Genomic DNA, 15370 nt, shown 5'->3' on the forward strand with positions numbered 1-15370 from the left:
AGCTGTGCCGCCTAGCAATCCCTCAATTTTAATCTGAGCCTGTGTACATACATCTATTAATGCTTCTGGACACATCTTCAGTGATGTTCCTGGAATCATTGGGTGTTTCGGGTCTTTCAACATCATACAACCTCCTCCAGGTGACCCAGCCGGGGCTGATCAGACCCCAGCTTGTGTCCAGATGGCTAGCTACTTATGACTCCATGGCTCCCCTCTTTTGAGCCACAGCCATCTTGAGGCCCTCTCTGCCGCATCAGTGGTACTGCGGATGGCTCTCCTCTTCCTCTCTCCCTCGATGCTCAAAATGCTGAAGGCTCTAACTAAAGAACGGGCTATGAATCTCCTACAACCAACCTCCACTGGGAGACACCTTGCTCTCCATCCAGCCTGCTGACAGTTACTGATCAGTCCTGCGTACTTGGAGAGCTTCCTTTCAAAGGCCTCCTCCAAGCTATCTTCCCATGGGACTGTCAGCTCCAGCAGCACCACTTGCTTAGTAGACTCAGACACTAGGACAATGTCTGGTCGCAAGGTGGTGTCTGCGATATGGTTGGGGAACTTCAGCTGCCCTTCGAGGTCCACCAACAGCTGCCAGTCCCTTGCAGAGGTCAGAATGCCTGCAGATGTTCTTTTGGCGGGTATTGGCTGCTCCCCAGCTCTGACAAAGGCAATGGTCTGCTTGGAGGGTCGGGACCGCTTCGCCCACTCAACTCCTGCACTGACGGCTTCAGCGATGGTCTTCAGGACCTGATCATGCCTCCACCTGTACCGTCCCTCATCAAGTGCCCTTGCACAGCCACTGAGGATGTGCTCCAGAGTTCCTCGCTTGGAGCACAGTGGGCACACAGATGACTCTGCCTTGCCCCATGTGTGCAGGTTTGATGGGCTTGGAAGCACATCGTACACTGCCTGGATGAGAAATTGGATGCGGTGTGGTTCAGCTTTCCAAAGATCAGCCCAGGTCACTTTCCTCCCAACCGCATTCTCCCATCTTGTCCAAGCTCCCTGCTGCTTCATTCCCACCGCCTTGCAGGCTCTCATCTCCTCCACTACTGCTCTCACCTCCTCCTGAACTAGACGACGCCTTTCCTTCCCTCTGGTGTCCATTTGGGGAGTTGGAAAGGATCCTAGCCCAGCTTGGCCTCGTGTGACAACTCTCACAAGCCTCCTGTGACGCAGCCTCACCTCTGCCTCCTGAACAGCTTCCTCTGCCCTCCACTTCCTGCCAGTACTTACTTGGATCCCTGCTCTAGCCACCTTCGGGTCACTTGAGTCCCTATACTGTAGCACTTCTCTGGCTCTTGTTACCTTGAATTCTTCCTCCAAGGATTTGAAGGGCAGTTGCAGTTTGTTGTGGTGTCCATAGAGTGCGATGCTGCTCAGGCTCTTTGGCAGCCCCAGCCATCTCCTGAGGTGGTTGCTAACCCTCCTCTCTAAGGTTTCGACTGTCGAGATCGGAACTGCATAGACGAGGAGGGGCCACAGGATTCTGGGAAGAATGCCATGCTGATACATCCAGGCTTTAAACTTCCCAGGTAGGCCAGACTTGTCCACAGATTTCAGCCAGCCATCCAACTCGGTGCAGGTTGCCTGAATGGATGTTGCGTCCCTTAAAGAGCTGTCAAAAACTTTGCCTAAGCTCTTTACTGGCTTTTCTGTGATGGTTGGGATGGCTGTGCCTGCGATGCTGTACCGGAACTTGTTCTCCACCTTCCCTTTCCTCAACACCATCGATCTTGATTTGGCAAGTTTGAAACACATCCGGGCCCACTCCACCAGCTTTTCGAGCCCTTGCAGAATCCTCCGGCAGCCTGGGACTGATTCTGTGGTGACTGTGAGGTCATCCATGAATGCCCTGATAGGTGGTTGCCGTTGAGCGGGATTCATTCTGGGCCCTCTGCACTCTGGTTCAGCAGACTTAGTGAGCATGTTCATGGCCAGGGAGAACAGTGTCACTGAGATAGTGCACCCTGTGATGATGCCGATCTCCACCTTGTGCCAGGTTGATGTAATTGCTAATCACGCCATGGAAACCGGCATAAGCACCGGCCTGATGAGCCTATAAGGCTCGAGACAGACTTTAACTTTTTAACTAATCATAGGACAACTTACAATAACCAATTGACCTGCCAACTGGTATGTCTTAGGACTGTGGGAGTAAACCAGAGGGCCCAAGGGAAACGCATGCAGTCACAAGGAGAACATACAAACTCCTTACAGGCAGCGGTGGGAATTGAACCCCGGGTCATCTGTACTGTAAAGTATTGAGCTAACCGCTATGCTACTGTGCCACCCCCCTCAGCCTTGAAGGTAATTCTGTTTCCCCCTCTACAAAGACTTTCCTTGCTCTTTAATTAATCATATAAAGGAAGTAAATGCAACAGGGAGACCAGAATTCACTGCCCATTCCTAACCGCCCTTGAACCAGTGATGGTGAACCACCACTTTGAATCTCTGCAGTCTGGATGGTGAAAGCACTCCCACAGGATTGGGAGGGGTTCCAGGATTCAGACCCAGCACAAGTTAAGGAGCTGCCTGAAACCATGGTTTTTTCAGCACCTTGTCTTATTTCAGAATTCTAATATGGAGAACAATCTTTTATGTAAATATATGATTGATGCAAAAATTAAAACAGAAAGTGATGGAAATAGTCAGTGGGTCAGGCACCACCTGCAGAGAGAGAGAGAGAGACAGACAGAGTTAATGACTTTTCATCCAAACTAGAACTATTTGTAATGAGAGATCATTGTTCTGAAACATTAACTCTTGTTTCTCTCTCTACAGATGCTGCCAGATCTGTTGAGTATTTTCATCATTTTATGACTTCTTAAAGATCTCCTGCATCTCCAGTATTTTCAGATCGCTGCTCTACAAGGTTTACTGAGTTCTACGCTGAACTATGGGACCCTCTTGCAGACTTCAGTTCAGAATGCTATTTGCCTGCGTCTTTTTTCTCTGCACATTGGGTGTCCAACAGTCTTCTTTTTTATGTTGGTTCTTTTATTTCTTATGGGTAATTTTTTTATGGGCATGATGTGTTTTTCTCTCTGTACATTGGGTGATTGACATTTTTTTTAATATTTCGGTTTTTTTGGGTTTCTTTGTTTCGTGGCTATCTGTTAGGAGATGAATCTCAAGGTTGTATAATTATACATACTTTGATAAAAAATGTAATTTGGATGTACTTTGAGCTTTATACTACAGTACTGTGTTTTAAGAATGGATAAAGATATTATAAATCCAAAGAGTGAGGACTCCTTCCAAATATTGACAAGTGCGGCAGAAAGTAAAGAACCAAAGTTCACAGTTAACAAAGCAGGCACAGAGAGATATCAAATCAGCTGTATTGCCCCAGGGTTCTTGAGTGCTTCCAGTCAGCAGCCGATATCCAACATAGAGAAAGTATAGCCATTTCACAACTCACCAAAGTTTAGAAGAAAAATGAAATGACTTTAAGTATTGATCCAATGTGTCAGATAAAAATTTCTCAGTTTGTCAAACAATCTGAATTCTACATCTCAATCCTATGGCTGAAGGAATTGAAAGGTCCCTGCAGAAGCTTATAATCGATTTATCTTAAAGCAACACATCAATCAGAAAATTCCAATTTTGATTAGTTTAATGAATACCATGTACATTATCTCTCTATCCTTCTTTACCAAATTTTACTGCAAGTAAGAGGAGGATAAGTGATTTACTCTCTTTCAGCAACTGACTGCTGATTGAGCACATTTTCTGTGCAAAATTGAAAATCGCTAAAAAAAATCTGGAACCTGGAACAAATCAAAAGAGTTAAAAGAAAAGTAACTGTTGGAGGCATGAAAGAACAGAAGATCCCAGAAGCAATGACAGCAAGATTTTACTTACCTGATTTAACCTAGCAAAGCATCCCATGTTTTTTCACAAACACCAGAAAATCTGCAGATGCTGGAAATCCTGAAGAAGGGTCTCGGCCTGAAATGTCAACTGTTTACTCTTTTCTGTAGATGCTGCCTGACCTGCTGAGTTCATCCAGGATTTCATGAGGATTTTTCACATATCTTTTCCTATAGTAATATGACATGGAGTATAAGGAGGTATCAAGGCTAGTGAATAAATTCTTGCTCACAGAGATATGTTCATAAAGAGTTTTAAGAAGAAGAGAACAGCAAAAGAGTGAGGAATGCAATAAGGTGGCATATTTATGATTAGATTAGATTCAACTTTATTGTCATTGTGCTGAATACAGATACAAAGTCAATGAAATGCAGTTAGCATGTGACCAGAAATGCAAAGAGTAGCGTTATTTACAAAATAACTGCGAATAAAAAGTAAGTGCTACAGCACACAAATACAAAAGTACTGAGACAGTACAATATGGGTGCAATACTGCTTAGTGCTGTGATGTGAGGTTCAGCAGGGTCACAGCCTCAGGGAAGAAGCTCTTCTTGTGCCTGCTGGTGCAGGAGCGGAGGCTCCTGTAGCGCCTACCGTTTGGGAGGAGAGTAAGAAGTCCATGGTTAGGGCGAGATGCATGCTTGGTAATGCTTTTCGCCCGACCCAGGCAGTGTTTATGGTAGACGTTCTCAATGGTGGGCAACTGGGTGCCGATAATCCGCTTCGCAGTTTTCACCACACGCTGGAGTGCTTTGCGATCCGGTATGGGACAATTGCCACACTGCAGCGAGGTGCAGTTGTTGAGTATGCTCTCAATGGTACAGTGGTAAAAATCCATCAGTATTCTGGGACAGAAGTGAGCTTTCTTGATACTCCGCAGGAAATAAAGGCACTGTTACACCTTTTTGATCAGGATGGAGGAGTTCAGGGACCAGGTGAAATCCTCGGGAATATGGACACCAAGGAATTTGAAGCTTGAGTCACGCTCCACTACAGCTCTGTTGATGTAGATGGGGACATGAGTGTGGCTCCTAGCATGCCTGAAGTCCACAATGATCTCCTTGGTCTTCTGGGTGTTAAGGGCCAGGTTGTTGTCGGCACACCACACGGCCAGGTGCTGGACCTCGTCCTTGTAGGCCGTCTCGTCATCCCCTCTGATCAGGCCAACCACTGTGATTACGTCTGCGAACTTGATTATGGAGTTAGAACCATTTATAGGAACGCAGTCATAGGTCAAAAGGGAGTACAGAAGAGGGCTCAGCACACAGCCTTGAGTCACGCTGGTGCTCAGGGTGAAAGTTGAGGAGGAGAGGTTGTCTAACTTAACTGATTGGGGTTAACTGATGAGTGCAATTAAGCAAATATTTTTGGTCTGGTGTTCATGGAAGAGCACCCAGACACCTTGCTGGGCAGGCAGGCAGTGAAGAATGTAATAAAGTTGAGACACTAAAACAAATTAATATTTGTAAAGAAATGATGCTGGAGAAATTAATGAAACTGAAAGCTGATGAATTCCCAAGGGAATAATAATTCAAATCTCAGAGCACTAAAAGAGTTAGCCATAGAAACAAAGAATCCATTGATGCATATTTTCCAGAAGCCTACAGATTATTGAACTAATTCCTGCAAATTAGGAGGGTGGCAAATATAACCCCATAATTTAACAGGTTTTATTATTATGTATTTATTGATTTATTTATCACTCTGTTTGTCTATTTATGTATGTATGTATTTATTTATTTGCACTGCGGAGTATGCCCTTCGAGCCACGCTGCTCAGCAATTTCCGGTTTTTAATCCTAGCCTAATTGCACGACAATTTACAATGACCAATTAACCTACCAATCAGTAGGTCTTTGGGATGTGAGGAGGAAACCAGAGCACCCGGAGGAAACCTACATGGTCACGGGGAGATCACACAAACTCCTGACAGGCAGCGGTGGCAATTGAACCCATGTCACCTGTACTGTAAAGTGTTGTGCTAACCAGTACATTACCACGCTGTGAGAAAGAGATGGAGAAATAAAAAGCAAGAGACGTAGACTGGCAAGTCTAAGGGAAAATGTTGGGGGTGAATATAAACAGTGATCATACAGGGGAGTTAGAAAATAAAAATGGGATTTATTAGATATCATGGACACCTGAAGCAGAAATTGCACTAATAGCCTACAGGAGAAAAAGGATCTGGTGCTTTCCTGGCATATACGACTAATAAAGTCTTCTCTGGCTTCCAGTTAGATACAGGTATCGATTATAACTTACATTTCGATGACATCTACTTCAGGGATGATGCCGGCTGGAAGGCCTGAGAAGACTTTATTAGCCTACAGGAGATTTTTGAGGATTGAAGGGCGGAAATAGATAAGGGAGAACCTATAGATAAGATATACCAGGAATTTAAGGAAGTTTATGATAAAGTACCAATTAAAAGGTTCAAGTACAAAATTAAAGTACATGATGTTGAGGAGCCATATATTGACAATGGATTGAAAATTGCTAAGAGGCATAAAATAGAGAATAGGAATAAATTGGTCTAGGAATGGTCATGCAATAAACAGCAAGATACCAAGTGGATCAATCCTTGGGCTTCTGATAATCATAACACATATCAATGCTAAAACATAGAATACTGGAATACTCAATGATTAATGAAGAAGACATAGGATAGCTTGGATTGATTTGATGGATGCAGTGAACGTGGATAACTATGAAGTGAACCACTTTGGTAGGAATTTCTGAAAGGTGGCAGATTAGAACGTGGTACTGTACAATGAGATTTGCATGTTCTGATGCACCAGCCAGAATAAGTACATATATACTGCAGGTCATAGTCATAGTCATACTTTATTAATTCCGGGGGAAATTGGTTTTCATTACAGTTGCACCATAAATAATAAATAGTAATAAAACCATAAATAGTTAAATAGTAATATGTAAATATGTAAATTTTGCCAGGAAATAAGTCCAGGACCAGCCTATTGGCTCAGGGTGTCTGACCCTCCAAGGGAGGAGTTGTAAAGTTTGATGGCCACAGGCAGGAATGACTTCCTATGACGCTCTGTCTCGGTGGAATGAGTCTCTGGCTGAATGTACTCCTGTGTCCACCCAGTACACTATGTAGTGGATGGGAGACAATGTCCAAGATGGCATGCAACTTGGACAGCATCCTCTTTTCAGACACCACCATCAGAGAGTCCAGTTCCATCCCCACAACATCACTGGCCTTACGAATGAGTTTGCTGATTCTGTTCGTGTCTGCTACCCTCAGCTTGCTGCCCCAGCACACAACAGCAAACATGATCGCACTGGCCACTACAGACTCGTAGAACATCCTCAGCATCGGCTGACAGATGTTAAAGGACCTCAGTCTCCTCAGGAAATAGAGACGGCTCTGACCCTTCTTGTAGACAGCCTCAGTGTTCTTTGACCAGTCCAGTTTATTGTCAATTCGTACCCCCAGGTTTTTGTAATCCTCCACCATGTCCACTCTGACCCCCTGGATGGAAACAGGGGTCACCGGTACCTTAGCTCTCCTCAGGTCTACCACCAGTTCCTTAGTCTTTTTCACATTAAGCTGCAGATAATTCTGCTCACATCATGTGACAAAGTTTCCTACCGTAGCCCTGTACTCAGCCTCATCTCCCTTGCTGATACATCCAACTATGGCAGAGTCATCAAAAAACTTCTGAAGATGACAAGACTTTGTGCGGTAGTTGAAGTCCGAGGTGTAAATGGTGAAGAGAAAGGGAGACAAGACAGTCCCCTGTGGAGCCCCAGTGCTGCTGATCACTCTGTCAGACACACAGTGTTGCATGCACATGTACTGTGGTCTGCCAGTCAGGTAATCAAGAATCCATGACACCAGGGAAGCATCCACCTGCATCGCTGTCAGCTTCTCCCCCAGCAGAGCAGGACGGATGGTGTTGAACGCATGGAGAAGTCAAAAAACATGACCCTCACAGTGCTCGCTGGCTTGTCCAGGTGGGCGGAGACACGGTTCAGCAGGTAGACGATGGCATCCTCAACTCCTAGTCGGGGCTGGTAGGCAAACTGGAGAGGATCTAAGTGTGGCATGACCATAGGCCAAAGCAGCTCCAGAACAAGTCTCTCCAGGGTCTTCATGGTGGGAGGTCAATGCCACCGGTCTGTAGTCATTGAGGCCGCTGGGGTGCGGCGTCTTTGGCACAGGGACGAGGCAGGGTGTCTTCTACAGCACAGGAACCCTCTGGAGACTCAGGCTCAGATTGAATACATGGCGAAGTACTCCACGTAGCTGAGGGGCACAGGCTTTGAGCACCCTGGTACTGACACCATCCGGTCCTGCAGTCTTGCTTGGGTTGAGACTTTTCAGCCCTCTTCTCACCTGCTCAGCTGTGAAGTCCACCGTGGTGGTTTCGTGTGGGGAAGGGGTATAGTCATGAGAGCAGGGTGGGGGACTGTGAGGAGGGGTAGGAGGGGAGAGTGGAATATGTGTTGGTTGGGGGCCGACAACAGATGACTCATGTGGGGGATGGGCAGGTGTTGCAAGAATTTAAAAAGGCTAAAAAGGAAGTTGGCCTTCATATGAAGAGGATCTAAATTGGACAGCAAGGATGTCTTGCTACAATTATATTTGGCATTGTTTAGAGCATATTTGAATAATGAGTGCAGTTTTAGTCTCCTTGTTTAAGAAAGGATATACTTGGCATTGAGAGGGTGAAGGACAGTTTTTCAGATTGATTTCTGAGATAGAAAGACCTTTGTATGGAGAGAGATCAAGTTGGCTTGATTTGTCTTCAGTACAGCTTAGAAAAATGAGAGGGAATTTAACTGAAACTTAGAAAATTTTGGTAGGGTTCGACTTGTTGCATGGAGGTTTCCCCTGAATGGGGTGTTTAAGAGCAGGGGTCATAGTCTCAGATTAAAGCACAACCTGAGAAGAGGTATTTCTTCACTCAGAGGGTGGTGAACTAGTGTAATATACTACCAGAGTGCTAGGAAAGGCTAATAGCTGAATATTTTTTCAGTAGATGGATAAATTTAATAATGCAAAAAGCATGATATATAGAATGTGGGGAGAGCAGGAATATGATTCAGAGATAGATGGTCAATCATAGCTGCACTAAGTGGTAAATTGGGCTCAAAAGGCTGAATCCTGCTCTTTTTTTTGGTATATTTCCATGAAGCATTACATAACTAGGAAATATTCTGAGTCAGCAAGCATAAAGGTGATGCATAAGCTCTGCCTTTCCATAATTGGGACAAAAGTAGCAGACATGCACCTCAGTAAAAATAAAAGTTCAAGGGTAACATACAGTACATGATGCAAAAGGCATCCAGACTGATCTGTTTCTTAGTCTGCCTTAAATCTATAAACACTAGAAGCTCCAGCTAACTAGTGAGTGGATGTGAGGATGGGTTAAGTTAGTGTTAAGCCCAAATTAATCTATCTCTATGGTCAAACCTTTCACACAAACTCCCTGGGAAACCAGTGTTAAGATGAAATGATTGGACTGGGATGCAAGCTCATGCAATCACTCATTCTATTGTACTTCGCATGTCAAATGAGCAATCCATTCCCTTTATTACCTTCCTGTCTTCTTAAGGTCCTATCGCACAGAGGTGAGTTTTGGAATTGCTCTATGATGAGCAATTTATTTAATAATAAGCAAACCAGTTGGTACCTTTTATGGCTGATTGAATAATGCATCTTTAAAAACTTAGCCAAAGAATTCTTTTTGATAAATTTTAGTAAAGATTCCAATTATAATGGGGTGTGGCTGATTGGGTAGAATGTGCTTGACTTAGAGCAAACTAGAATACTTCCCTCTATTCAAAGTCAGGAGATATTTACAAAAAGAAAATTGCAGACATAAAAGAAAATACAGATGGGGTTGACAGAGATCCATCAATGTCTGCCACCCTCCATCTCACCCCACCCTTAGCAGGAAGTAGGATTAGGTAGGAGATGGTTGTCACAGTACAATAATGCCCATTGACTAATACCTGCCATATTCCAAAATATTCACAGGGTTTGATTTTATTGCAATACTTCAGAAAATCTGCAAGTTTGGGATGCTGATAGACAGCTACAAGGCACTTGGTATAAAAAGCGTAAAACTCTGGGATACTCAGCAGATCAGTCAGCATCTGGAGAAATAGAAAGAGAATTAACATTTCAGGCTAATAGTTCCTCATCAGAAGTAGAATATCTAGTAATTCCTCTATGGAATGGTATCAAAATAATATCCGAGTGTGGACAGGACAAGCAGCTGGAGGCAGATGGGAAAATAATGCTTCTTCTAGCTTTCAAGGAAGTGAGCGCATCCAGGGAAGAACTCTTTTTTTTTTTGCTAGGGTGAGGACCAGAGGCTAAAATTGAGCCTGATTGTCTGACATGAACCAACAAGACACAACCATGGGTGCCGGGTTGGAGTCAGGTTAAATGCATATTTTGATTCCACAGAAAACACACCAGCTAGAACAGCTCTGACCAATATATTCCTCAAAACAAAACAGCCGGAATTATTTCTAAATCACCTCATGAATATCTCAATTCATTTTTATTATAACTCAAGACATGTTGACAATCTCAGAATAGATTTGAGATACACGACAATGCCCTTGATGAGTCTTCAATTGGCTTCTTCACTGCACTTTCAATATCTCTGCACACTTTAAAATAATATTCCACTGTATGAAGTTGGTGCAAATGCTAGCTTGAGAACCACATTTCAGGCACCTGTAAATGAGTTCAAAAGAAGCACATTTCATTTTGCTTCAAATTCCTTTTGAAGTCGTTTCTAAGCCTATCCTTTTTGCATAACCAGCAAGTGAATTTGATATTCATAGTAATGTTTGATAGATGTGTAAAGATGGGTTCAACTCTTATTTTTGCATACAGTACAAGGCAATTCAAATAGATGGTGCGGGTGTAACAGTATATGTCAGACAGTATATGTCTTTTCCCACCTGTATACTTCATTAGGAAGAGTCAACTAAAATATTGAGCCACATCATGCTGTCTCACGCAAGTTGTCCATGGCATCCATTTACCTGCACAGTACATATCTTAGTTTTTCTTTACTGGTGTTCATGCTGCCCAAAACTATGCCAGTCCGACATGGAAAGGCTTAGCAAAATTCTGTCATGAGGAAAGCTAGACAAGTGTCACCTTGTTCCAACACTTTCTTTTATCTTTTTGTTAGGTGACAAGAAATCACAAGGTGCATGCCCCATGCACAGTCAACCGTTAAATATGTCAATAACTTTGAATAATTTGGAATGCCTCTGACATTCATAAACATAGCAAATCCAATCTAGCCAATTTCTACCTGATCAGTCAATTCTCTCTTCATCAGCAAAGTGATGGAAGGGAGTACTAACAATTTTATTGTGCCAAATACCCACCAATAACCAGCTCAGTTCTGTTAGGACCACTCAGATCCAGATCCTAATGCAGTCTGGTCTTAACATTGACAAGGTGAATTCTGGAGCTGGGGTTAAGAGCGACTGCCCTTGACTACCAGCATTTGACAGAATGTGGCATCAGAAACAATGGAAAAATTAAAGTCAGAGATAAACCTTGGGAAAACTCTCCATAGCTGAAGCTGTAGCTAGAATAAAGTTCAATAGCTGAGATTGATGGCCAATCATCTCAGTCCCAGAACACTGCACAAAAGTTACTCAGTAAAATGTCCCAGCTCCATCCATCTTTGGCTGCTTCATTAACATCCTTAGTTCCACCTTTTACAGAAGAAGGGATATTCACAGATGATATACACTCAGTTACCACTTTATTAGGTACATCTGTACACTTGCTCATTAATACAAGTATCTAATCAGCTAATCAGGTAAGTGGAAGGTACCATTCATGCCACACAAATGTCAGGCAATTCATTCTCTTCCTCACCATTTAGCTGGAATATAAAGCCGTAAGATATAGGAACAGAGTTAATCTGCTTGGCCCATTGAGTCTGCTCTGCTATTGAATTAAGGCTGATTTTGGTTTTCTCAATGCCTTGCTCACACATTCTCCCTGCAAGCCCTAACCCCTTACCAATATAATTGATATCCGAAGTTTCACTGTTGATAAGAAACTTAACTGGAACAGGTCAGAGACTGGGTATTCTGTGGTCAGCAGCTCATCTTCTGATACCCCCATAGCTTTATCAGTAGAATGTGTAACCAAATACCTTGCACCAGCTTGGATGATACTCCCACACAAGCATCTCATTTGGGATGAAGCGACCTAATTGAGTGGAAGCCCACTTATACACAAAATATTCACTCCCTTGGCCTGCAGCCTACCACAGCTGGAGCGTGTAGCATCTTCAAGATGCAGAGCAGTAAACTGTCAAGGCATCTTTGATAGCATCTCCCGAATGTGCAATTTCTCCATAAAATCAAAGGCTTATAGAGACAGACCCACTTCCAAGATTTCCACTTAGTCCCACAGCATTCTGACTTGGTAATGTGTTACATTATCAATGGGGCAAATTCCTGAACTCTTCTATATAATAAGATTGCAGAAATAACTTAACACCTCAAGATTCAACAGCTTAAGAAAGGAACTCAACATGGGATGTTAGGTAATAGGCAAAAAAATCTTGAACTTCGCAAGGATCTCCTCATCTGGTGAAAGGTAGGTCCTGGAGCCTTATCTCTGATTCACTGATGATGCCTAGGTAATTAGAATTTTTAAGATTGGGACCTAAAGACATTTGTTAGGGGGTAATGTATCATGGATAGTGAGATTGGAGGTAAATGCATTTACACTCAGGTCATGGTTTCAAGGGCTGCAATGCCTATTTCAGCCCTGCAGACAATTTAAATGTCTTAGTTGTTTCATACAATTTTGTTTTTCAAATCTAGATCCATCCCAACCGGTAAAATCATTAAAGTCACACAGGGTTAAAACTTGCTGGGATTTGACTTAAGCGCTTTAGTTTTAAAAGATTTATAATGAGATCAAATGAAACTTCGAATCAGTTGTTGCTGTCACGGCAGTGAATTGGATTTAGTGAAGGTCGACTTCATTGATGGCAGCAATCTCCTTAGGGGATGCAGATGATGGTCTGAAGATGTTTGCAGTTGCTTGATTGGTGTCTTAGGCATTCACCTACTGTGCTGCCAGCCATCATGGTGGGACATTCATGGAGCCTACTCTCATTAGTTCACCACCATTCAACTATGGATATGACAGCCTTGCAGAGCGTCTGACCGATTAGGTTCCAAAATCCTTCTTCTACTATTTAGCATGCACATGGACCTACACTCAGTGGACACTTTATTAGGTACACACGCACTCCTGCTCATTAATGCATTCCAACAGTGACAGAAGGGCATCTCTGAATGCACACCATATGGGAACATGAAGTGGATGGGCTACAGCAGCAGCAGACCGCAACGTGTACAGAGAATCATGCAAAAAAAAAACATCCAGTGAGCAGTAGTTCTGTGGGCAAAAATGCCTTGTTAATGAGAGGTCAGAGGAGAATGGCCAGACTGGTTCAAGCTGACAGGAAGGGGACAGTAACTCAAATAATGTCACAGTGGTGTGCAGAAGGGCATCTCTGAATGCACAAAACATAGAACTTTGAGGTGGATGGGCTACAGCAGCAGAAGACCATGAGCATACGCACAGTAGCCACTTTATTGGATACAGGAGGTACCTAATAAAGTGGCCACTAAGTGTACATTCAACGAGGAGGTACAGCAGGTATTCAAGTAGATGATCAGCCAGGATTGCATTATTGGTGGATCAAAACATGCAGACCGGGTCCAGCGGTTCAGTTGTTGTTCAGACCAAACTTAAGAATGAGGAAGAAAAGTGATCCAAGTGACTTTGACCATGGAATCATGGTTGGTGCCAGATGGGGTGGTTACCTCACAAATTACTAATCTCCTGGGATTTTTTCATAAAACAGTCTCCGGAGTTCATAGAAAATGGTGCTAAAAACAAAAAAAAAAAACATCCAGTGCATTCTGTAGGTGAAAATGCCTTATTAATGAGAGAGATTAGAGGAATATGGCCAGACTAGTTCAAGCTGTCAGGAAGGTGACAGTAACTCAAATAACCACATGTTACAATAGTGGTGGGCAGAAGAGCATCTCCAAGCACACATGTTGAACCTTGAAGTAGAAGCACTACTGAAGCAGAACAGCATGAACATACACACTCAGTGGCCACTTTATTAGATACAGGAGGTACCTAACAAAGTGGCCTCTGAGTGTATGTTGAAGGCTTACCAGGTTATAACTTCACATTGAAGTACTGCAGCAGACAGATATTCTTCTTACTGAGCTACTGTTGTTCTCCAGGTAATGGTGGGGTGGTGTTATGCTGGGCTATGTGGTTCTTAATTGAGCTGGAATACAAATTTTGCGTCTTGTAGCTCACAGTGCCTCAAGAAGACCTGGTTCTGAGCTAGTAGAATCATTTACAGTCAATCCCTCTTCACATGATGGTGCTGTACAAAAAACTGAGGACATCCTGAATATGCAGTCATGACACTGACATTGCAGTGGTCATTACTGTCAAGGAGAGATGCACCTCTGAAATACTGGTGAGGACATGGTCAAGGTTGTCCATTTCTCCTCTCACCTGCCGCAAGCCCAGATGTGCACAATTATTACTGAACTGTTCCTGGTGTTGAAGATTTAGGCCCCAACCAGTGTGCAGCCTGTGTCCTTCCACCCTTCAGTGCTTTAATCCAACGTGGAGGAGTATTGGTCCATCAGCTGAGAAAGGGCAGTGGGGATATTCAACAGACTGTCTCCTTGTCCATGCTTGGTGTAATGTCATAAGAATGCATGGAATTCTCAGCTATTCCTCAGGCCTTCAAGGAAAGCCCTCCCTGACTTAAAACAGTTGAGATGCTGTTTCTATTAGATGCACCCAATGACAGTACAAGGAATTGATCTCATGTATCTGGTTTATTAGTTCAGAGCTCAGAGCTCGTATAGACTAGTGACAAGATCACTTCTGTACAACGATGCCCTCTGTGTGGAAAAAAATACTGCCTGATTTCAGATTCAGATTTATTTATCACATATACTTTAACATACAGTGAAATGTGTTGCCGCATTAACATCTGTAACCCCCTCACTGGGCTCGTATGCAAACTCGGCTCGTTAGCTGGCTCTGCTAACGGCCACGTGACTCTGCGATGAGAAAGCCACCTTTCATAAACAATATATGTCTCGGGTCCATATGATTTGGGGTTCAATCAAACAGGCACACTGTGATGTACTGATTAAAGAACCCTCGATTTGATTTAATGCTTTCTAAATACTGCCCATACACAATTATCAGATGGCAAGAAATAACAGATTGTACACTGCATAAAATTATAAAGAAGGTATATTTACTAATTTCCATTTTATCAAACAGTTATTAGGAAAAAGAAAAGAAAGGGGTCCATTACTGTTAAACCAGTCTGAAGTACACATAACCACATAACCATTGCAGCTCATACTGGAGTATCTGGGGGTGTATATCTTACTCTCGCGCT

General features: G+C 43.3%; 1 protein-coding gene across 4 annotated transcripts in view; it reads right to left on the bottom strand.

Moving 5' to 3' along the window:
* pitpnm3 (PITPNM family member 3) overlaps positions 1–15370 on the bottom strand; it is a 647225-nt gene that overhangs the window by 25137 nt on the left and 606718 nt on the right. The gene's annotated exons all lie outside the window — the stretch shown is intronic.

The sequence above is a fragment of the Mobula birostris genome, chromosome 25 (assembly GCF_030028105.1).
Source record: "Mobula birostris isolate sMobBir1 chromosome 25, sMobBir1.hap1, whole genome shotgun sequence".
Classification (NCBI taxonomy): domain Eukaryota; kingdom Metazoa; phylum Chordata; class Chondrichthyes; order Myliobatiformes; family Myliobatidae; genus Mobula; species Mobula birostris.